Source organism: Protopterus annectens, chromosome 3.part1 (genome assembly GCF_019279795.1).
Source record: "Protopterus annectens isolate FY-2018-M chromosome 3.part1, PAN1.0, whole genome shotgun sequence".
Classification (NCBI taxonomy): Eukaryota; Metazoa; Chordata; order Ceratodontiformes; family Protopteridae; genus Protopterus; species Protopterus annectens.
The window spans coordinates 847140749-847165042 of record NC_056732.1 but is presented as its reverse complement, the minus strand read 5'-3'; the positions used below and the strand labels follow the sequence as shown (position 1 = coordinate 847165042).

Genomic DNA, 24294 nt, shown 5'->3' with positions numbered 1-24294 from the left:
TACAGATTTTGACTGGAAGTTAGAATTGAGCCCCAGATCCTGAGAATGTTGGGCATCGATCCTGTGATAGAGCCACTGTAGACTATGTTAGTGTATCCTTGTCTTTATGTTCTGGGGTTGTGGTTGAAAAGGGTGAGAGAATGACCAAGTTCACTTTCCCTGTTAAAAATAGAAACGTGCAATAGCTTTCCTACCAATAAATGACTTGCACTATCTGGAAATAATGGCTTTCCTTTATTTTATGAAATTTAGTTGAGAAATGTTGACTTCATTACACATTTTGCAGGCTGACAAAAGTTGAGAAATAGGTTTGGCTCAGAATTTTACTCTAGTCTAAATTGATTACAGTATGGTGCTGTGTTAAGATAACTTTTAGATGGATATCTTTCCTGCAGCAATGAAAAAGTTGGAATGATGTCTTGTAGTGTTGTTTGTCATTCACGTTCAGTGATATGAAGTAGATAACATTTGATTATTTGCTAATGTATGCTGTTGTCTTATTTTGTTGACTTATCAACTCGCTGCTTGGTTGAGCAAATCACAGAAAGGTCTTGAAGAAAGAAAAAAAATGCCACTACCTGGTCAGTAAGATTTATACATAATATAATAGTTACTGAGCATTAGATCTAGGAGACTGATCATATGCACTTGCTCCTCACAAGTAATGTTAGCAGTTAAACTGTTTGGTAGGTTATAATGTGTGATGAGAGTTTGGATTTGATGAATATGCTTCACCTCAAAAAATCTAGATCCATCAGAGCCACAAGGGCGGGAGACTTAAACCTTGACACGGCTATTAATAGGACGTGCTGGAGGGATAGATTCATCACCCAAAGACTCCCTATGCTGTGGAACAAAATCCCGGTACATGTGAGGCAGAGCACCTCGCTGGCCTTGTTCAAGAGAAATCTTGACCAATGGATGGGAGATCACAGATATACCCCAGGGATAACCTCAGTGTCACTGCTCGACAGAGGCACAGCAAAATAATGGGTATAGTTCCCCATACTAAAGGGGTGGCGTAAGCCACAAAACGATGGGCTAGGCTTGTAAATGCCCTCGGGCAGATAGCCTAGTATGAACCTATGAACCTATGAACCTATAAAGTAACATTTTGTTTTTATTAGTGAGTAATGCTTGAGAACATTTTTACATGCATAAGACAGGGTTTGAGTAGTACAGCGTTGTTAGAAGCAATTGTATGAGTGTGGAAAGTTCGGGAAAGCATACCACATAATGACAATAAACATCTGGCATTACAGAGTTCTTCAGAATGTTTAGTAAAATATTTTGTAGTTGGCTTAATTTTTTTATTTTATTTATTTATTTTTTTTTTTAAGTATTTGTTGACAATGTAAGCCCACTCGGCACAATTGTCCCTTTTCTTGGGTGAACAGGGAGCACTGTCTGATTGACATGCTCAAAGTGACAAGAGTAGGGAAGTGAAGATGGAAAGAATTAAACCCTGTATCTTGGACACACAGGAAGCTGCACATTAATGGCGCAGACCTGTAGTTTGTGGAGCATATGCATATGTTGTAGCTGTAACAGGATGTAAATAATGGAAGTGTGGGAATGAAAGAAGTGAGCAAAGCAAATCTGTGAAGAGAGGCTGAGCTGGGATTCAGCTGTGTTAGGGACTGAATGTTTCTGTATGAGAGAATGGGCTTTCTTTCTTACTTTACTGCCCCTAGATGCTGTCACTAATTACTTCACAAGCACCTTCTTATCTATCCTAGATGAACATGCCCTCCCATGACCATTAGAATTAAATCAAACTTTGCTCAATAGTTAAGTAAAGAAACCAGGTTTGCTGCTAAAAGCAAGAGATAAAGCTTGGGTGGTTGTTGTGTCTTTTGGCTTTTCCCGGTTAGGGGTCGCCACAGCGGAACTCCGGTCTGCTAATGATTGGCAGTAGATTTTTAAATGCCGAGTTGCCAGCCCTGACGCACAACCTTCAACGAAGGTACGCCCATTCACGCATGTCTCCACACAGAAGACGCTTTAGCTGGGAATCGAACATGATGACATATTACTGTGAGGTGACGATGCTACCGCAGCACCACCAGCGCAGTTCATAAAGCTTGGGTACACTGGCAAAAAACAAAACCCCAAGTTACAATGCAGTCTTACTGTGAACTAAGAAACAAAGCTAAAAAGCAAATAAAACCGGATAAAATACACTATTACTCTAAAATGCAATCTAAACACCACAACCCCCCCCCCCCAAAAAAATTCTGGACTGCAATTAACAACATTCTCCGACCTGTAAAAGCTGGTACAACCCCTCCCACTACAAAATATACCTCTGACTGTATAGTTACACAGTTTAACACCTACTTCACAGAAACTGATGTTCATCGTGTTTCACTGTTGCAGTCATGACTGTATGGTTCTCCCCTGCCGGCAGGCAGCCCTCGGTCGGCCGGAATCACAAAGTTTGGGTCCGGCGTCGGCTGCTCAGCCATGCACCCTGACGTCAGAGTGCCAGGAGTACAAAGCTGGCAGCCAACGCCATGTTCTCCAGTCTTTCTTTGCATGCGGTGATAGCAGTTCTCAAGTGCCGGTCGGCTGACTCCTGACAATTTTTTCTAAACGTGCTTCAGTCCGAAGACTTTCTTCTCCTACTCAAATCTAAGTACCCCATTGGGGAAACTTTTTTCTTGCTCCAGTCCGATGTCAGAAAAAGTTAATAATTGTATTTCATGTGGGAAGCAAATACCTCATAAGGATTTTCATTCTTACTGTATTCCTTGCTTAGGCCCTGACCACGACGTAGCTAGTTGTCGGTTTTGTGCTAGATTTAATCAACGTACTATTAAATGAAGGTACGATTTTGCATTTCATTACTTCGGTAGGCGTTTTAATTACAAAATGTCATCGGACACGCTTCCAGCTACCGGAGTTCACAAATGACGCAAGGATAAAGACAGGCCTCCGAGGTCCAAATCAGACGATATTTTACAAGCAGAGCCAGCTTCAGGTTCGGCAGTCATCAGTGAGGCGCTTTTGCAGCCTCTGTCATCGGCCATTTCGGAACCGATGGCTAAAACGGACTCCCACGAGGAGCCAACTAGGCCTTTGAATATTTCAGTTGCAGGACCTTCGGACAGTGCTCCTTCGGATGGGCCCGGAGCCGCTGTGCAGGTACCGGCTTCCGAAGGGGTTTTCAGGCCTGCTCAGCTTCTGATAAAGGCAAAGCCAAAGACAAAGGCAAAGACTCCTTCTAAATCAAAGACTACAGCCCAGGCCTCTTCTGACCCAAGTCTCAGAAACAATTACTTAAGATGGCGGAGGACTTACTTACTATGATTAGGGGTTCACATCCCCCTCCAGATAAAAGGCCAAGGCAGGAATTGTATTGTGACTCCTCTGATCAGGCTTCTGTTTCTTCAGTTTCTTATTCTGACCAGGATTATTCTTTCCCTCCTTATGAGGATTCTGATTCTGAGGAATCCATTCCTTCAGCTTCTCCCCCTGAGGATTTTTCTTTTGGGGAAACTTTACATGAAATGAGGGAACACTTTCATTGGGAAGGACAGGAGTACTCGGAATCTAAGAAGAGACTTAGGGATTTTCTTCTTCCTCCCCAACATAGACCCCTGGCTATCCCTCCCATTTTGGATATTGTGGATTATGCTTTTTCGGAGGCTAACTTAACTCCTGACTCTTTTCCTCCAGCTCCTGTTAGGCCAGACAGATATTATAGGGTTCCTGATTCCCACCAGTTTTTATACAAGAATCCTACTGCTGATCCTGAAACCATTTCTCAGGGCCCTAAGGGGGTTAAGGCCGCTACTGCTAAAAACCCCATTCCCACTGAGAAGGATTCCAGATCTTTAGAAAGATGGGGCAAAAAAGTGTACACTTCTGCAACTTTATCTATTAGGGTTTTAAACTGCCAATTTCATATGCTGAAATACCAGCAATTTCTTCTGTCTGTTTTGGAACAAAAGCTGACTACCATTTCTGCTTGTGCAGATGATAAGGAATTACATGATTTAATGCGTGCCACTGAACAAGTTGGGAAGCATGGTTTACACTGTGGTTTTGATGCCTTGGAGGCATCTTGTAGGGCTGCTGCCTCTGGCACAGTCATTAGATGGCATGCTTGGTTAAAGGAACAAAACTTTCCAGATCAAGTAAAAGCTAAGTTATTGGATGCTCCTGTTCAACATAATGTTTTGTTTGGATCAAAGGCTGAAGAGGTGATAAAGAAGATGGGAGGACAAGGCAAAATCCATGCAAACGGTTAAGGATTTCTTACAAGTATAGCCACCCAGATTTAGTAGGAATTGGCCTACTAAAAATTGGTCCTTTCCCAATTCAGACAGGCCTCAGAGGGGTAGATACAGACGCTCCCAAGGAAGGCCCCAAACGCAAGCCTCTTATAGACCAAGACAGTGGACTGCTTCCACCCCTAGGGGAGGAGAGGACAGGTCGCAAGCTCATAGAAAACATGCTCAATGACTCCCCCTGTTGGGCTACAGGAACTTCTTGCCTGGAAGCCCCTCTCAGAGGAAAACTTTGTCTTTTTCACCTAAATTGGACTCACATAACCCAAGACAAGTGGGTTCTGGATGTGGTTTCAAGAGGTTACAAATTCCATTTTCATACCCTACCAAGACCAAGCGGATGGCCGGATCTACCAAAACATCAATGGTTAGAGGCCTTAAACCAGGTGGAAGCCCTCTTGGCTATGAAAGCCATAGAACTGGTTCCACTTTCAGAAATGGGACAAGGTTTTTACTCAAGGCTCTTTCTAGTTCCCAGAAAGCAAAATTCATGGAGACCCATTCTGGATCTATCAGTCTTGAACACTTCTCGAGATACCAAATTCAAGATGCTTACTCTACAGCAGCTACTTCCAATGCTGACCAAAAATGCATGGATGGTAACTTTGGATTTAAAGGAGGCTTATTTACACATTCCCATCAGGCAGGAGTGCAGAAAATACCTCCGGTTCAAGGCCGGATCGAGGCACTATCAATTCTCTGCGCTGCCCTTTGGATTGTCTACTGCGCCCAGGGTCTTCACCAAATGCCTGGCTCCAGTAGTAGCTTATTGCAGACTCAAGGGAATTCAAATTTACCCTTCTCTGGATGACTGTCTTATTCAGGCAGACAGCAAGGATGTCTTACTCCAGCATCTAGAATTTGTTCAGAAACTTCTCAAGTTCCTGGGATTCACTGTAAACATAAAAAAGTCAAATTTGACACCCTCACAACAGATAACTTTTCTGGGTGCTCTTCTAAACACAACAACCCAGATGGCATTTCTGACATACGAAAAACAATTACAGCTGGCTTCAACTTTCAAAACCTTGGCATCATTAACTCCGCTATCTGCAAGGAAATTCCTGCAGGCTTTGGGTTATATGGCCTCCTGCAGCCTTCTCGTACCATATGCAAGACTACATATGAGGAAAATACAGTGGTACCTAAAAAGTGTATGGTCTCAGCATTGCCACAGTTTAGACATACAGATCACCGTCCTGCCTTGCCTTCAAAAGGAATTCCTTTGGTGGTCCAAGGCATGTACTCAAAACAAAGGGAAGGCCTTCAGTCTGCCTCCAGCCAGTCAGATACTAACCACGGACGCCTCGGATTATGCATGGGGAGCCCATTTGCAGGGCAACTGCCTGCAGGGCCTTTGGACAAAGGATCAGAAGCACCTGCATATCAATTTAAAGGAAATGTTAGCCGTTCAGAACGCTCTATTGGCCTTCAGGAATCTTCTACAACTAGGACAACTACTGATACGAACAGACAACACCACAGTTATGTGGTACATAAACAAGCAAGGGGGATCACATTCCTATCCCCTTTGCAGACTAGCCATGAATCTATGGAACACAGCTCTAGCTTACAAACTGGACCTTCAAGCTCAGTTTCTACCAGGGAAGCAAAACATCCTGGCAGACAGTCTGAGCAGGAACCTGTCAGATCCTCACGAATGGATGCTGGACACCGAAATATTCAAGATGGCTACAGCAGTCTGGGGATGTCCTCACATAGACCTCTTTGCATCCCACCTCAATCATCAACTGCAGATTTTTGCACAAGGACATTCCACGAACTAGCTTGGAAAGTGGATGCACTATCATTCAGTTGGAAACCTCTCTGGGTATGCCTTCCCGCCTCTACCTCTTCTTCCACAGGTGTTATTAAAGATCAAACAAGACAAGCCCAAGATGATAATATTACTGGCCCCAAATTGGCCTCGACAGTTTTGGTACCCAACTCTGAAGAACCTTTCTCTGGAGCCCCCTTGGGTTTTACCTCAGACTCCGAACCTTCTGTCCCAACACCAGGGTCAAGTTCTGCACTCCCATGTCAAACTCTCAGCCTGGCTGCCTGGTTAATCCAGGGTCTATGATTCATTCTCTCCTACCCAAGCAGGTTATGGATGTCATTTTAGAAGCCAGACGTCCTAGCACTAGAAAATCTTATGCAGGAAAATGGAAAAGATTTTGCACCTGGATGCAGGCTCAGGATTCGGATCCTCTTATTCCTAACATTCCTCTGATTTTACTTTATCTTTCAGACCTCTTACATAAGGGTCTTTCTTTTTCTTCCATAAAGATACATGCCTCTTCTATTTCTGCTCATTATAATACAGACCCTCCAATCTTTTCCCACCAGCTCATGAGACCGTTTCTCAGAGGAGCTAAGAACTTAAGGCCCCCTAGATCTCCACTATGTTTTGGAAAAACTCACCTTACCTCCTTTTGAGCCTGCTGCCACATCTGACATCAAGTTTTTATCTTGGAAGACAGCCATCCTGTTAGCTCTGACCTCTGCCAGGAGAGTTTCGGAGTTGCAAGCTCTCATGGCTGTGGAACTTTATATTATTTTTCACCAAGACAGGGAGTCTTTAAGGACTAATCCTACTTTCATGCCTAAGGTGGTTTCCAAAGTGGCTTTAAACCAAACTATTCACCTGCCAACTTTTTTCCCCAGTCCTCAAAATAGGGGGGAAAGGATCTTGCATTCCTTGGATGTACACAGACAACTACGTTTTTACCTGGACAGAACCAAGGACAGCAGGAAATCAGAGCAATTGTTTGATGTTCTTCGTGTTTCACTGTTGCAGTCATAACTGTAGGGTGCTCCTGCCGGCAGGCAGCCCGAGGTCGGCCAGAATCCCAAAGTCTGGGTCCAGCGTCGGCTGTACAAGCTAGTACCCTGACGTCAGTACGCTCTGGTACATAGCCCTCAGCCGACGCCATCTTCTCCAGTCTTTCTTGCCGTGTGGTGGAAAGCAGCTCGCAAGTCGTTGGTTGGCGATTTTCGAACAGCGTATTTTGTTGTTGTCGGTCCGAAGTTCTTACTTCTCTTCTCAAAGCTAAGTACCCCGTTGGGGAATCTTTTTCTTGTTCCTCCAATGTCAGAAAAAGTTAATAATTGTATATCGTGTGGGAAACAAATACCTCATAAAGATTTCCACTCTTACCGTCTACCTTGCTTAGGCCCTGACCACGACGTTTCTTGTTGTCGGTTCTGTGCCAGGTTCAATTCTCATACTATCAAGCGCAGGTACGATTGGGCTCTAAATTATTTTGGCAGACGCTTCAATTATAGAATGTTGTCGGACACTACCGGAATTCAAAAGAAGTGCAAAGACAAAGACAGGCCTCCGAGGTCCAAACAGGACTCGTTGCAGCTGGAGCCAGCGTCCGGTTCGGCTGTCATCAGTGAGGTGCTTTTGCAGCCCCTGTCGTCCGCCGCTTCTGAACCGATGGCCGATACGGACTCCCATGGGGAGCCATCAAGGCCTACTATTTTAACTGCTGCAGGACCTTTGGACGTCGCTCCCTCAGATGGGTCCAGAACCGCTGTGCAGGTACCGGCTTCTGAGGGGGTTTTCAGGCCTACTCACATCACTATTTCAAAGGCGAAATACATAGACTCCTGTTAAGTCTAAAGTTCCGGCCCAAGCTACTTTCTGAATCTACTCCCAGGACACAGAAGCAATTATTAAAGATGGCTGAAGATTTACTTAACCATGATTAGGGGTTCTCACCCCCCACCTGAAAAAAGTCCTCGACAGGATGTTACTCTGGATTCCTCTGACCAGGCTTCTGTATCTTCTGTCTCTTCCTCTGATCAGGAGTATTCTTTTCCTCCTTATGAGGATTCGGATGCTGAGGACTCTTTGCCCTCTGCCTCTCCGCCTGAAGATTTCTCTTTTGGGGAAACCTTACATGAGATGAGGGAACATTTTCATTGGGAAGGTCAGGAGTATTCTGCTTCCAAGAAGAGGCTTAGAGAATTCCTTCTTCTTCCTCAACATAGGCCTTTATCTATCCCTCCTGTTCTTGACATTGTGGATGATGCTTTTTCTGAGGCTAATTTGAATCCTGATTCCATGCCTCCTGCTCCTTCTAAGCCTGATAGGTTTTATAGGGTTCCTGACTCTCATTTATTCTTATTTAAGAACCCTTCTGGATCCTGAAACTATTTCTCAGGGCTCTAAGGCTGCTAAGGTTGCTACTTCTAAGAATCCTATTCCTCTGAGAAGGATTCTCGTGCTTTAGACAGGTGGGGAAAAAAGGTATATACTTCTGCTACCCTGTCTGTAAGGGCTTTAAATTGCCAGTTTCATATGTTTAAGTATCAGCAATTTCTTTTGTCTGTTTTAAAGCAAAAGCTTGCTTCCCTTCCTGCATGTGCAGAGGATAAGGAACTTCAGGATGTATTGCATGCTACTGAACAAGTGAACAAACATAGTTTGCATTGTGGTTTTGATGCCTTGGATGCTTCTTGCAGGGCTGCAGCCTCTGTCACTGTTATCAGGAGACATGCCTGGCTTCGTGAACAAAGTTTACCTGAACAGGTTAAGGCTAAGTTATTAGATGCCCCTGTTCAACACGATGTTCTTTTTGGATCTAAAGCTGAGGAGGTTATTAAAAAGATGGAAGAAAAGGCAAAATCTATGCAAACTGTAAAAGATTTCTTGCAGGTTCAGCCTCCTAGATTTTCCAGGAATTGGCCCTCCAAAAATTGGTCCTTTCCCACGTCTGACAGGCCTCAAAGGGGAAGATATAGATGCTCCAGAGGTCGTGGTCAAGCTCAGGCCTCTTACAGATCTAGACAATGGACTGCTTGTTCACCAAGAATGGGAGAAGACAGATCTCAATCTCAAAGAAAACAAACTCAATGACTCTCTCGGTTGGGCTTCAGGACCCCTTCACCTGGATGCCCCTCTCGGAGGAAAACTGTCTCTTTTTTATACAGAAATTGGACTCATATTACCCAGGACGGATGGGTATTGGACGTGATTTTAAAAGGCTACAAATTCCACTTTCATACTCTGCCAAGGGCTCACGGTTGGCCAGATCTGCCAAAACATCAATGGTCAGAGGCCTTAAATCAAGTGGATGCTCCTCTGGCCATGAGAGCCATAGAGCCTGTTCCACTCTCAGAGAGGGGAAAAGGTTTTTATTCAAGACTGTTTCTGGTTCCAAGAAAACAAAGCTCATGGAGACCTATTCTGGACCTTCCTGTGTTAAACACCTTTTTGGAAATTCCAAAATTCAAGATGCTTACTCTGCAGCAACTAATTCCAATGCTCTCTCAGGACGCCTGGATGGTAACATTGGACTTAAAGGAAGCCTACTTACACATTCCCATCAGGCAGGAATGCAGGAAATTCCTCAGATTCAAGGCAGGTTCGAGACACTTTCAATTCTCTGCACTGCCCTTTGGTTTATCTACTGCGCCCAGAGTCTTTACCAAGTGCCTGGCACCAGTAGTGGCTTATTGCAGACTTCAGGGGATTCAGATTTACCCCTATTTGGATGACTGCCTTATTCAGGCAGACAGCAAGGATCTTCTACTTCAACATCTGGAATTTGTTCAACGTCTTCTCTTCCTTCTGGGATTCTCAGTGAACACAAAAAAGTCACATTTGATCCCTTCTCAACAAATGGTGTTCTTGGGAGCCCTCTTAAATCTGAACTTACAAAGGGCCTTCCTCACTCCAGAAAAACAATCACAGCTGGCTACAATTTTCAACACCTTGGCAACTCTATCTCAGCTCACTGCAAGGAAATTCCTGCAGGCTCTGGGCTACATGGCTTCCTGCATTCTGTTGATTCCAAATGCAAGGCTTCATATGAGAAAGCTTCAATGGTATCTGAAAAGTGTATGGTCACAGCATTACCACGATCTGGACATTCTGATTCCTCTGATCCCCTGCCTCCAGAAGGAGTTCCTCTGGTGGTCCAGGGTGTGTGCTTTAAACGAAGGAAAGCCTTTTCGTCTACCTCAGCCTTCTCAAATCATAACCACAGACACCTCGGATTATGCTTGGGGAGCACACTTTCTAGACAATTGCCAGCAGGGAACCTGGACAAAGGACCATCTTCACTGGCACATCAATCTGAAGGAAATGTTGGCAGTTCAAAATGCTCTTCTAGCCTTCAAGAACTTTTTGCAACCAGGGCCTCTGCTAATTCGCAAATTCGCACAGACAACACCACAGTCATGTGGTACATAAACAAGCAGGGGGGTTCTCATTCGTACCCCCTTTGCAGACTAGCTATGGCTTTATGGGACACAGCTCTAAATCTGAATCTACATCTCCAGGCTCAATTCATTCCAGGAGAACAGAATCTCTTAGCAGACAGCCTGAGCAGAAACATTTCAGATCCTCACGAATGGATGCTAGACACCAACTTATTCAACAGGATTACTGCAGTTTGGGGATGTCCCCAGATAGATCTGTTTGCATCCCATCTCAATCATCAGCTGCCTCGTTTTTGCACCAGGTCCTTCCACAAAACAGCTTGGAAAGTGGATGCCCTGTCCTTCAGCGGGAGAAGACTTTCGGGATATGCCTTCCCTCCTCTTCCTCTACTACCTCGGGTATTACTGAAGATAAAACAGGACAAGCCCAAGTTCCTCATCTTGATTGCTCCAAATTGGCCTCGACAGTTTTGGTATCCCACTTTAAAGCACCTGTTCTTGGAGCCTCCTTGGATTCTCCCTCTGAACCCTTCTCTTCTGTCCCAGCATCAGGGTCGGTTACTACATCCCAACCTCAAGACCCTTTGCCTGGTAACTTGGCTCTTCAAAGGAATTTGATTTCTTCTAGCCTTCCCAAACAAGTTTTGGATGTTCTTCTAGAAGCTAGACGGCCTAGCACTAGGAAATCCTATGCCTCTAAATGGAAGAGGTTTTGTATTTGGATGCAGGACCGAGGCTCGGACCCTCTGGTGCCTGATCTCTCTTCTATTTTGCTTTATCTTTCGGATCTTTTGTCTAAAGGACTTTCCTTTTCTTCCATTAAGATTCATGCTTCTGCTATTTCTGCTCATTTCAATTCTGATCCTCCTGTTTTTTCTCATCCTTTGGTGAGACAATTCTTGAGAGGGGCCAAAAATTTAAGACCTCCCAGGACCCCTCCTGTTCCTGCTTGGGATTTTAATTATGTTTTAGAAAAACTTACTTTGCCTCCTTTTGAGCCTGCTGCATCTTCAGATATTAAGTTTTTATCTTGGAAGACGGTTCTTTTGTTAGCATTGACTTCTGCCAGAAGGGTCTCAGAGTTGCAAGCTCTCATGGCTGTGGAACCATACCTTATTTTCCACCAGGACAGAGTATCTCTGAGGACTAATCCTACTTTCATGCCTAAGGTGATTTCGAAAGTGGCTTTAAATCAGACAATTCACCTTCCTACTTTCTTTCTTAATCCTCAAAATAAAGGGGAAAGGATTTTGCATTCATTGGATGTGCACAGACAGTTGCGATTTTACCTGGACAGGACTAAAGAGTTCAGAAAATCTAATCAATTGTTTGTTTCTTTTGCCTCCAGTTCTCTTGGAAAAGCTATTTCAAAACAAACTATTTCCAAATGGATTGCTTATGGAATCAGATTTTGTTACACTCATCATGGGAAACAAGTTTCCAGGTACTGTGAGAAGTCATTCTACTAGAGCAGCTGCCACTTCTGCAGCTTTTCTCAGAGGAGTTCCTACCAAGGATATCTTGGAAGCTGCCACTTGGTGTTCTGTGCATACATTTTCCAAGCACTACAATCTCCCTCTGTATTCTAAGACCAGGGCAGGCTTTGCCTCTGCTGTTTTGCAGGGTCTTCTTGCTGCCCCTTCTTCTGTCTAAGCCTCCTCCCCTTTTCACTGCTTTGGGATTCCACCCTACAGTTATGACTGCAACAGTGAAACACGAAGAACATAGTACAGTTGTGTACACCTACCATAAATGTAGATGTTCGAGTGTCTTCACTGTTGCAGTCGGGTTTCCTCCCTCCTATCCCTCTTTTCTCTTATTTGTGGTGTATTTGTGTTTCCTTGTTGGATTCATTTCTGATTTATTGGGACTTCTGACATCTAGGGCAAGAAAGGCTGGAGAAGATGGTGTCGGCTGAGGGCTATGTACCAGAGCGTACTGACGTTAGGGTACTAGCTTGTACAGCCGACGCCAGACCCAGACTTTGGGTTTCTGGCCGACCTCGGGCTGCCTGCCGGCAGGAGCACCCTACAGTTATGACTGCAACAGTGAAGACACTCGAGCATCTACATTTATGGTAGGTGTACACAACTGTACTTTTCTTATGCTTCAAGTTCCCAAGGTAAAGCCATTTCAAAACAGACCATTTCTAAATGGATTGCTCATGGAATCAGATTTTGTTATTCACACCATGGAAAGCAAATCCCAAGGAGTATAAGGACTCACTCTACCAGAGCTGCTGCCACTTCAGCTGCCTTTCTCAGGTGAGTTCCTACCAAGGACATTTTGGAAGCTGCAACTTGGAGTTCAGTGCATACTTTTTCTAAGCACTACAATCTACCTCTCTACTCTAAGTCTAGGACAGGCTTTGCTTCTGCAGTCTTGCAGGGCCTTTTAGCCACCCCCTCTACTCTATGACCACCTCCCTTTCCTTCTGCTTTGGGATTCAACCCTACAGTCATGACTGCAACAGTGAAACACGATGAACATAGTACAGTTGTGTACACTTACCATAAATGTAGATGTTCGAGTGTCTTCACTGTTGCAGTCTGGGTTACCCTCCCTCCTGTCCCCTCTTATTTTTTCTTTTGTGTGGTTCCCTTCTTCACCCTTCTCCTGAAGTGTATTTGCAAAGGGTATGGGATTTTACTCATTTTGAAACACCTGACATCTGGGGCAAGAAAAACTGGAGAACATGGCGTCAGCTGCCAGCTTTGTACTCCTGGCGCTCTGACATCAGGGAGCATGGCTGAGCAGCCGACGCCGGACCCAGACTTTGGGATTCTGGCCGACCGAGGACCGCCTGCTGGCACGGGAGAACCCTACAGTCATGACTGCAACAGTGAAGACACTCGTAAGTGTACACAACTGTACTTTCTACATCTCTCTAATAGCCAGACCCCTACTGTCACTTCAAAAACTTTTACCCCCAACAAAACTAATACAGATGTTCATCGTGTGACACTGCTGCAGTCATTAGACTTGGGTTATCCTGCTGTCAGGCGGTCCCACAGTCGGCCTGAGTTCCAAAGTTTTGGTCCGGCGTCGGTTGCTGTCACCTCTTCCCTGACGTCAGTGCGACAGGGGTATATAAGCTGCAGCCGATGCCATTTTCTTCAGTCTTTCTTGCCGTGTGGTGCCCGAAGCAGAAGCAGTTCGCCAGTGCCAGTCGGCCGACTCCTGAGATTTTCTTTCCGAATCCAGAACCGAAGTCTTCAAAAAAGCTAAGTACCCCGTTGGTGAAACTTTTTCTTGTCTCAGACCGATGTCAGTAAAAGTTAATTGTATTTCTTGTGGGAAGCAAATACCTCATAAGGATTTCCACTCCTACTGTATTCCATGCCTAGGCCTAGACCACAACGTCACTGGTTGTCGGTTTTGTGCTAGGTTTATCAAGCGCACTATTAAACGCCGGTTTGATTTTGCCCGACCTTATTTTGTTAAAAAATTTAATTACACCATGCCGTCGGAACTTCCGACTATTGATATCCATAAAAAGCGCAAGGATAAGGACAGGCATCCGAGGCTCAAGATTGACGACTGAGGCCTCTTCTAGGCCGGTCACCAGTTCTCCGGTTTTCAGCGAGGTGCCTATGCAGCCCCTGACGACCGCTTCTACAGAACCACAGACCACCTCAGACTCCCACGTGGAGCTAGCAGGGCCTTCGGATGCCCTAGTTATTCAAATAACCGAACTTAATCCTACACAGGGGACCGAAGTAGCTGAACAATCCACAGCTACAGAGGGTGTTTTCAGACCTACCCAACTAACTATTAAACCCTCTGTTAAATCTGAGCCCCCCCCTTAAAAGCAAGGAAACAGACACAGCAATCTCCAGGGCAGGTTTCCATGCCTAAGAAACAAATGCTAAAATGGCCGAAGACCTTATCACCCTGATCAGAGGGTCCCAACCCCCTCCAGATAAAAGGCCCAGACTAGAAGCAGACTATGAATCTTCAGACCAGGTGTCCATTTCCTCGGATTCATCCTCAGACATAGGGTATTCCTTACCCCCTTATGAGGATTCAGATGCTGAGGAATCAATCCCATCAGCCTCTCCGCCTGAGGACTACTCCTTTGGGGAGAATTTACATTCCATGAGGGAGCATTTCCACTGGGAAGGCCAGGATTATTCAGAATCCAAGAAAAGGCTTAGGGATTTCCTCTTATTGCTTCAACACAGACCCCTTGCAATTCTGCCTGTGTTAGATATTGTGGATGATGTATATACTGAATCCAGCTTAAACCCTGACTCCTTACCACCAGCCCTAGTTAAGCCAGATAGGTATTAGAGTCCCTGACTCTCACAAATTTCTATACAAAAGCCCTGTTGCAGACCCTGAAACTATTTCCCAGGGACCCAAAGGGATTAAGGCCTCATCAGCTAAAATCCCAGTCCCCTCTGACAGAGATTCCACAGCATTAGACAGATGGGGTAAGAAAGTTTATACATCTGCAACTTCAGCCATGAGAGCCTTGAATTGCCAGTTTCATATGCTAAAATATCAGCAATTTTTAATGTCTCAGTTGAAACAAAAGATGCCTCCAGATACTGATCCTCCTAATTTGAAAGAAATGCAGGATTTATTGCATGCAGCTGAACAAGTGGGAAAACACACTTTGCAATGTGGTTTTGATTCCTTAGAGGCCTCCTGTAGAGCAGCAGTTACAGGCTCTGTCATTAGAAGGCATGCTTGGTTAAAAGAACATATGCTACCAGATCATGTTAAAGCCAAATTACTGGATGCACCTTTACAGCGGGATGTGTTTAGAGTCAAGGCAGAGGAGGTATTAAAAAAGATGGAGGATAAGGCAAAATCTATGCAAACGGTCAAAGTTTCTTACAGGTCCAACCTCCTTGTTTTAGCAGAAATTGGCCAACACAAAATTGGTCCTTTCCAGTCACAGACAGACCTCAAAGGGGCAGATATAGACGTCCAAGAGGTAGAGGTCAGACACAAGGCCTTTACAGACCTCGACAGTGGGGTACACTGGCCCAGAAAGAAGGGGAAGACAGGCCCCAACCTCATAAAAAACAGTCTCAATGACTTCCCACTATGGCTGCCTGCCAGCTCTCTCTTAGCAGCTCCCTTAGGAGGAAAACTGGCTCTTTTCTATCACAATTGGCATTGCATCACCAAAGACAAATGGGTTCTCAACATCATATCTCAAGGTTACAGGTTCTACTACCACACTCTTCCAAGGTTAAAAGGAATGACAAATCTGCCACCAAATCAATGGGCAGTGGTTCAAATACAAATTACAGCACTCATCGATATGAGAGCTATTCAAAAGGTACCACCACAAGAGCAAGGCCAAGGATTTTACTCAAGACTCTTTCCTGTTGCCCAGAAAAGACAAAGCCTGGAGACCCATTCTGGACCTTTCTTCTCTGAACACTTACCAGGATGTTCCGAAATTCAAAATGTTGACACTACAGCAGCTTCTTCCCATGCTGGGCAAGAAAGCTTGGCTTGTGACTTTGGAGCTCAAAGAGGCATACCTGCATGTCCCTATCAGACAAAACTGCAGAAGATACCTCAGACTTCTAGCAGGTTCAATGCACTATCAGTTCTCTGCACTGCCCTTTGGCTTATCTACTGCGCCCAGAGTCTTCACAAAGTGCCTGGCACCAGTAATTGCATTTTGCAGGCAAAAAGGAATTCAAATTTACCCATACCTGGACGACTGCCTAATCCAAGCAAGGACATTCTTCTAAAGCATCTGGTGTATGTAAAAAAGTTATTAAGTTGCCTAGGGTACACAGTAAACGAAAAGAAATCAAAACTAGTGCCCTCACAACAGATAATATTCCTGGGTGCCAGCTTAAACACAACGGCCCAGATGGCTTATCTCACTCCAGACAAGCAAGGACAACTGGCTCAATATTTTCATTTAATGGCAACAAAGACCCAACTACCTGCAAGAAAAATTCTGCAGGCCTTGGGCTACATGGCATCCTGCATACTAGTAATTCCATATGCCAGATCGCATATGAGGAAACTACAATGGTACCTAAAGAGTGTATGGGCTCAACACTGTCAAGGTCTGGAAACAGTTATACCACTAATTCCTTGCCTTCAACAGGAGTTTCAGTGGTGTGCTCAAGCTTGTCACCTCAACAAGGGACAGCCTTTTACTCAACCCACAGCCAGGCAAACACTGACAACAGATGCATCGGATTACGCCTGGGGAGCACACATGGCAGGAAAATGTATTTAGGGCGAGTGGTCCACAGAACAAAGACATCTCCACATCAATCAAAAAGAGATGCTGTACAAAATGCAATTATAGCCTTCAAGGACCTGCTACATCCAGGACAACTACTGAAAACGACAACACCATAGTTATGTGGTACATAAACAAGCAAGGGGGAACACACTCCTCCCTCCTCTGCAGACAAGCCATGACCTTGTGGAACACAGCTTTAAAGTACCAAGTTCATCTACAGGCACAATTCCTGCCAGGAGAGAAAAACACACTGGCAGATGACCTAAGCAGAAACATCATGGATCCTCACGAGTGGCAGTTGAGTCCACAAATTTTCAGAATGATAGCACAAAAATGGGGGAAGCCAGACATAGATCTGTTTGCATCCCCAATGAACTGCCAACTACAGAAATTCTGCACAAGGAGCTACCATCCACAAGCATGGAAAGTGGATGCCCTCTCATTCAGCTGGAAAAACCTGCAAGTATATGCTATCCCTCCTTTAGCTCTCCTCCCAAAGCTACTCATAAAAGCCAGGCAGGAAGAGCCAAAGATGATCCTGATTGCACCAGACTGGCCACGCCAGCACTGGTATCCAATCTTAAAGAACTTAACACAAGAACCACCCTGGATTTTGCCTCAAATCCCACAGTTGTTAACACAACACAACAATCAGATACTTCACAGCCAGCTAAAGACCTTAAATCTAGCTGCATGGAAAATTCCTTAACCAAGCAAGCATTGCCTCTCTCCAAAGCTGTTATGGATGTCATTCTGGAGGCCAGAAGGCCTAGCACCAGGAAAGCCTACTCGGATAAATGGAAGAGATTATGTGCCTGGAACCAAGCACACAGCCTTGACCCTCTTGTCCCAAACATTCCTCAGATTCTCCAATCCTTAACTTGAGATGCTGGACAAGGGCCTCTCCTTCTCATCCATCAAGATTCACGCCTCAGCCATTTCTGCTCATTACAACACGGATCCACCAATTTTTTCTCATCCTTTGCTCAAACAGTACCTTAGAGGGGCAAAAAACATGAGACCACCCCATAGAGCACCTATATCAACTTGGGACCTAAACCTTGTTTTGGAAAAACTAACTTTACCTCCTTTTGAGCCAGCTAACACAGCAGATTTAAAATACATCTCTTGGAAGACTGCTCTGCTACTGGCAATAACATCAGCAAGAAGAGTTTCAGAATTACAGGCACTAATGGCAGTGGAACCTTTCCTCATCTTCCACCAGGACAGGGTATCCTTAAGAACTAACCCTATGTTTATGCCAAAGGTAGCATCAAGTGTGGCTCTAAACCAAACTATTCACTTTGCCAACCTTTTATCCAAAACCACAGAACAAAGGGGAGAGACTACTACATTCCTTGGACATTCAAAGACCATTACGCTTCTACTTGGACAAAACCAAAGCTTTCAGAAAATCTGAGCAATTACTGGTAGCATACACTGCAAGATCACAGGGTAAAGCCATTTCAAAGCAGACTATTTCAAAGTGGATAGCTCACTGTATACGTTTTTGCTATGCACACCATGGGAAACCTGTACCTAGCAGCATTAGATCTCACTCCACCAGGGCAACAGCCACTTCACCTGCCTACCTCAGGGGAGTGCCTACCAAGGATATTTTAGAAGCAGCAACATGGAGTTCTGTACATACCTTCACCAAACATTACCATTTGCCTTTATATTCCAAATCGAGAGCAGGATTTGCCACTGCTGCTGCAGGGCCTTAGAGCCACCCATAATGCCTTATAGATCCATCCACCCTACCTCAGCTTTGGGATTCCACCCAAGTGTAATGACTGCAGCAGTGTCATATGATGAACATAGTACAGTTTTGTACCTACCATAAATGTAGATGTTTGAGTGTATACACTGCTGCAGTCCAGGTTACCCTCCCTCCTTCCCCTCTTACTTTCTGGTGCATACCTAGGTCTCCTACCTTTATTTCCTAAAGGGAGTATTTGCTGGTAATTAAAAATGGTTATTTGCTTTTTTATTATGTATATATTTTACTAGCAATTTGCATTGCCTACCTTTTTGGGGGCACCTGACATCTGGGGCAAGAAAAACTGAAGAAAATGGCGTCGGCTGCATCTTATATACCCCTGTCGCACTGACGTCAGGGAAGAGGTGACAGCAACAGATGCCGGACCAAGACTTTGGAACTCAGGCCGACTGCGGGACCTCTTGATGGCAGGATAACCCAAGTGCAATGACTGCAGCAGTGTCTACACTCGAACATCTACATTTATGGCAGGTACAAAACTGTACTTTTCTCTCTTCAACCAGCCTCAATTAGTACTATTATAAAAAGTCTTTAAGAAACTAAAGCCCACTTCTCTAGCTGCTGACCACTTACCACCTGAGTTCCTAAAACTATCTGCTGAAGTAATTTCATATCCTGTCGCCAGTCTAATAAACAGATCTATTATGTTCCCACCATCTGGAAGACTTCATACATCACTCCACTTCACAAAGGTGGCAATTCTACTATATTACCTAACTACCGCCCTATCGCAATTCCATCCCCACTATCTAAAATACTGGAAAAAAATTGTTCATAATCAAATCATGGACCACCTAGTTGCAAACAAATTGTTAACCAAGACACAAAACGGCTTCCGCTCACACCACAGCACCACCACTGCACTTTTGTTATTTACAAACGCAGTTAACCACAGGAATGTTGGTAAGTATGTTTCCTCCATCTTATCAAAAGCTCTTGATATGGTGGATCACAACAAACTCTTACATGCCCTCTCTGACATGGCCTTATCACATTCTACTCTTACATGGTTCCAGAGCTGCTACTTAACTGGAAGACAACAAGCAGCACGTTTGCACCAAAGTCTATCTCCCCTACTTCCAGTCACTCAAGGAGTTTCCCAAAGGTCTATTCTTGGCCCACTACTCTTCTCCATGTTTATAAACAATCTGTACTCCGCAGCCCCTTCGGCCACAATTATCCAATACGCTGTTGATTCCATAGTAATATCTGCTGCCAATACCCTTCAAGAGCTACAAGCACTCACTCAGTCATCCTTTCTCAAAATAGAGACCTGGCTAACAAACACCCATTTAATTTCAAATCCCAATAAAACAAAACTCATGCTAGTCCATTCCAATAAACTTATTATATCCACAGGATCTTTTTACATTGTTTCCACAAGTAACACTACTGTTTTTCCCTCTCCACGCACCAAACTATTGGGTGTCGAAATAGACACTAATATGAGATTTGACATCCACATCTCTCAAAGTCCAGAAAAATTAGGTACACTATATAGGAACAAGCAGTATCTCACAAAAAACAGGAGTAGCTATTGCCCGAACTTATTTGACCTCAACTCTTCTTTATGCATCACCTATCCTTATTAACCTCAGGAAAACTGTACTGGCAAAACTAGAATCCCATTACAATAAAATAGCTAGGTATGCAGCACACACTACTTTCAGATCTCATCACTGCTCTGCTCTAAAGAAATTAAACTGGTTAGAACTTCCCCAACTTTTACATCTGTCCCAGCATAGCATGGCTTACAAACTTTATCATTCTTCAAAAACTCCATCACTACAAGGCCTATTAGAGCCTTATTCCTGTAGCAGAATGATGCGTTCCAGCAAGCCCCTCTTACTGATTTCAGCAGCACACAGTAGTGCTGGTGAATCCACATACTCTCATTATATTGCCAAGGTCTGGAATTTTCTACCTGTTAATATCACATCTAGTACTACTATATAACCAAAGTTAAACACTAAAAACACACCTTACCAATAAATGGCTCTGTTCTTGGTGTACCCCAGACTGAGTTTCCCACTCCTCTTAATCTTTCTTCATACTAATGCTATTATCCTTGATTTAACTGTTGGCTATATGTCATTGCCGCTATTAACTTATTTGTATCCACTCACATGGGAACTCTCCAGACCAACAAATTTGTAAAATATTGGTATAGTTGAGTTTGCCATTGTGTTGGCTTTGAGAGGAGATCTTTTTAGAACCTTGTAAGTGGCATATTTTGGGATTGTTGATGCATAAGTGAACAGGTGGGATTTGATGCCTGGAGGCATCAGTGGGAGTTAGCAGTAAGATGCACCTGGAGGTGTCACTCAGATGTAATGAGTTAAGCTCTGTTATTTGTATTTTGTACTTTTATAAGTTTTACTTTCTTATTGTATATATGTTTTGGAGCTTTTCTCCTCGGATCTCTGCTGAAAAAGTTTTTTTTTGCCCAGTCAGTCTAACCCGGTTAACAAATGTCAAATTAAAAAAAAAAAAAAAAAGAAAATAGTCCACTGGGCCATTATGAGCCCATTTTCTGTGGATGTCTGGGTAAGAAAAGCTTCACAGAAGAAAAGCTCCACACAAAAAGCTGACAGAAATAGCAAGGCTAATACTTGGCGTTAATACATAGTACATTTTGAAAGTCAGTGTCAGCAAAGGTGGTGGCAGGTTTTGAGAGAAGGAGACAAGGTGCAGGTGCAATTCCAGATAGAAGATAAGTTGTTTCTTAGGGAGGTTTTGAATGCATAAGGATTTTGAGTGGTTCTAATGGTTAATGGTAGGGCATTTCATGCTTTGGCTACCAAACAAGAATATAGAAGCTGGCAGGCTGGCAGATTTTGGTTTTGTACCAGTAAAAGGTGCTGATTCTCAGATTTGAGAGGCCTTATTGTATAGTAGAAACTGACTATATCTTGGTAACATACAGACTGGAGACATTTACAGCAGTAGGCTGAAATGATCTCTTGTCAAATATGTATATGTCGGTGTAGCAAAATTCAGAGTTCTCAAAAGGCCCAGAGAGGGAAGGTCAGCATTGATTTCTGTAATCCCACACATTACTCTGCTTTGGGTCATGATGGATATGGATACCGGAGAGGGAATATCTGCATCAATTTCTGTAATCCCATAAACCAGTCTGCGTTGGGTAAGTAGTTGGTTTATTTGTTGCTGAGCCAGTGGCCTCTACCTCATCTTATAAAGTTGTCTCTGTGCTGAATAAAATCAGTGTTTGGAATGAGAGGTAGTGAAGTCAGACAAGTGGAGCATCATTCAGAAGTTCCCACTTTAAATATTTCTGTCAATAAATGTCAGGATATAATATGTGAAAATGACTTCTCCACAGCCACAGATGCATTGCATGACAGTTAACATCAGGTAAATGGTCAGGACTGTAAGATGAAGATTCATTCAGTCTGTAATGCTAAGAGGCTACAGGAATTTAATACTGCTTAGCACAAGGAAGGCTCCGTTAAGCTTCATGTTCATCTGTTAGTTCATCAGAATTCTTTTCATGGCTGAGAAATGTGAGAAACTACATTCAAGGAGAAATTGAAAAGAAATGGCCAAAGTCTTTTGCTGATGTTGGAAAGGGAGTACAAGAACATGCGTTTCTGAAAGCAGAGCAAGTCAAACTTCACAGGAGCAAGCAAACCTCTCTGTACCGCACTGATCACTGTGTGGTACGGGACATCAAAGGCTATATAGTCAATTTCACATGTGAAAGGCAAACCCAGACAAAAAATAGGTCTTCTTTTTGAAAGAATTCGGTGCAAAATGCGTACTGGGGATGGAAATTTTCAATGACAGTTTCTGTCACTGCAAACCTTTTCACAAAGAAATTCACACCCATGGACTCTTGCAAAACTAATCTAATACACAAGATGCATGCATATTTGATTACAAGGTATAATGTGTCTTAACAGTTGTCTTTTTTCCTGCTCTACTTGTTTATTAACCAACTAAGAAATCATGTTACCCCCAGACTCGTAACACAGGACAATGACATGGGCCTCTGTCACATCATTTTCACAGTAAACAAAACCCAGTACCACATCACTGCGAAGTACCATACCCTCTCCAATTACCCCAGCAAACCATGAGGCATATCTAAACAAATTAACACACTGTACTATAGAGCCCAACACTGTTTTGTTGGGTGACTTCACCACAAATTGGGGGACCTGTACTACCACAAATAAGTATGCATAAAGATTCTTCTTCTTCATTAATGCCAACTCCTTAGACCAACTAGTCCAAAACCCAGTAGGGGGGGGGGATATTGAACATGGTTTTCATAATCCTTCAAGATTCAGAAGTGTACCTTACACTGCAAATACTTTACACATTTACTTATAGAAATGTTCATTTGCTATGTTCAGTAGTGTCATACTGTCAGTACAGCTTCATTAACAAAAAATAATGTGCAGGAGATTCAGTAAAAAGCAGTGACACTTTAAGAAGATTACAAGGAATGAGAGGTCTTGCTATTAGTGCAGTTACTGGTAAAATATCTGTTCAGCCATCATATACGTAACATTTGCAGGAGGAAATTTGTGGAAGAAGAGGAGTATTTCTGATTTTGAGAGGGATAAATGTGTTTCGCCATTTTTATCATTTTGATATAGTGGTAACGACTTGTTTCTGTTAATTTATTTTCATCTTCAGCACTGATCACACTGTTTGCTGCTTTATGCCTGCAGCAATATTTTTGTGACCTCCCTTGTCCCATTCAAACCTACAATGCTTGAAAGCCAGACCACACACAGCAGTATTTTATTGTAACTTAATTATGGTACTAAATTCAGAGTATTCATTGTTTTTATTAATCAGATTTAATGTGAGAGAGTTGTTCAATTTAACAAATGAGAAAAAAGCTGCTTCATTTGTCCATTTTAAAAATGTTATGTTTAATTTCAGACTGCATCTAGATATTGAATTTAAGCAAGAAAAAAAGTGTTCAATGAACAATTCCATTTTTATTTGAGGGTGAGTTGAAGGTCACTTGTAGAAATGGATTAGAGCTATTGGTTAGGTGTCCGGTAGGTTTGTTAGTCCTTGGAGACTTATTGGTGAAATGGAGGTTCCACGGGCATATCTATGGATCACTGACTCGGCAACAGTGCTTCATCCCAAACAGCTTTTTACTGAGTCACTCCTATTCCCTTTGTTTTTGGATGTCACACTAAAAGCCAGTAAAGTGCCTTCAGTTCATTCATACTCTGGGCATACGATTTCAGCATGCATAATTGCATGTATAGCATGCGTAGTTAGTTATGTGAATAGTTTGTTCCCCTTATGCAAATAACACCAAAAATTACCTTTTAAGATAACATTTAAACTGTATTAAAATTAATGTTGGCAGTAAGATCGTTTCTGGTGCAACCACCTTCACCTACCTCAGTGTAAGAGCATCTATGCTTTAAAGTTTAGAATTTTGTACATTTTCTTTAAAACAGGAGCAGGCACATTCCTTAAGTAAAACATCTTTCAGTTGGCTTTTGAACATATTGATGGTAGCGGTCCTTGTTTCTGCTGGGAGTTGATTCCCGATCAATGTAAGGGCTTCATCATGTTCATCTTGGTGTATATCCTTGTTGCCTGATGTGTAGTTTGGATTTCTGTGGGTGGCAGTGCTCTAGTTTAATGATTTTATAGATCTGTGAGTCAAGTAATAGGGTTGCTCTTTCACTGCTTAGAAATAAGCTTATCCTGGGCTACGAAGTAGAAATAGTGAGTTCTGTGGTCAGCAAGTAGAGCGGACTTTCAAATTTCTTTATTGCTCTGTACATTTTTGTGTTTTTGCTGTA

At 43.4% G+C, this 24294-nt stretch overlaps 1 protein-coding gene across 3 annotated transcripts in view; it reads left to right on the top strand.

The window, feature by feature from the left end:
• LOC122798298 (cytosolic non-specific dipeptidase-like) overlaps positions 1 to 24294 on the top strand; it is a 670350-nt gene that overhangs the window by 516086 nt on the left and 129970 nt on the right. The window lies entirely within an intron of this gene.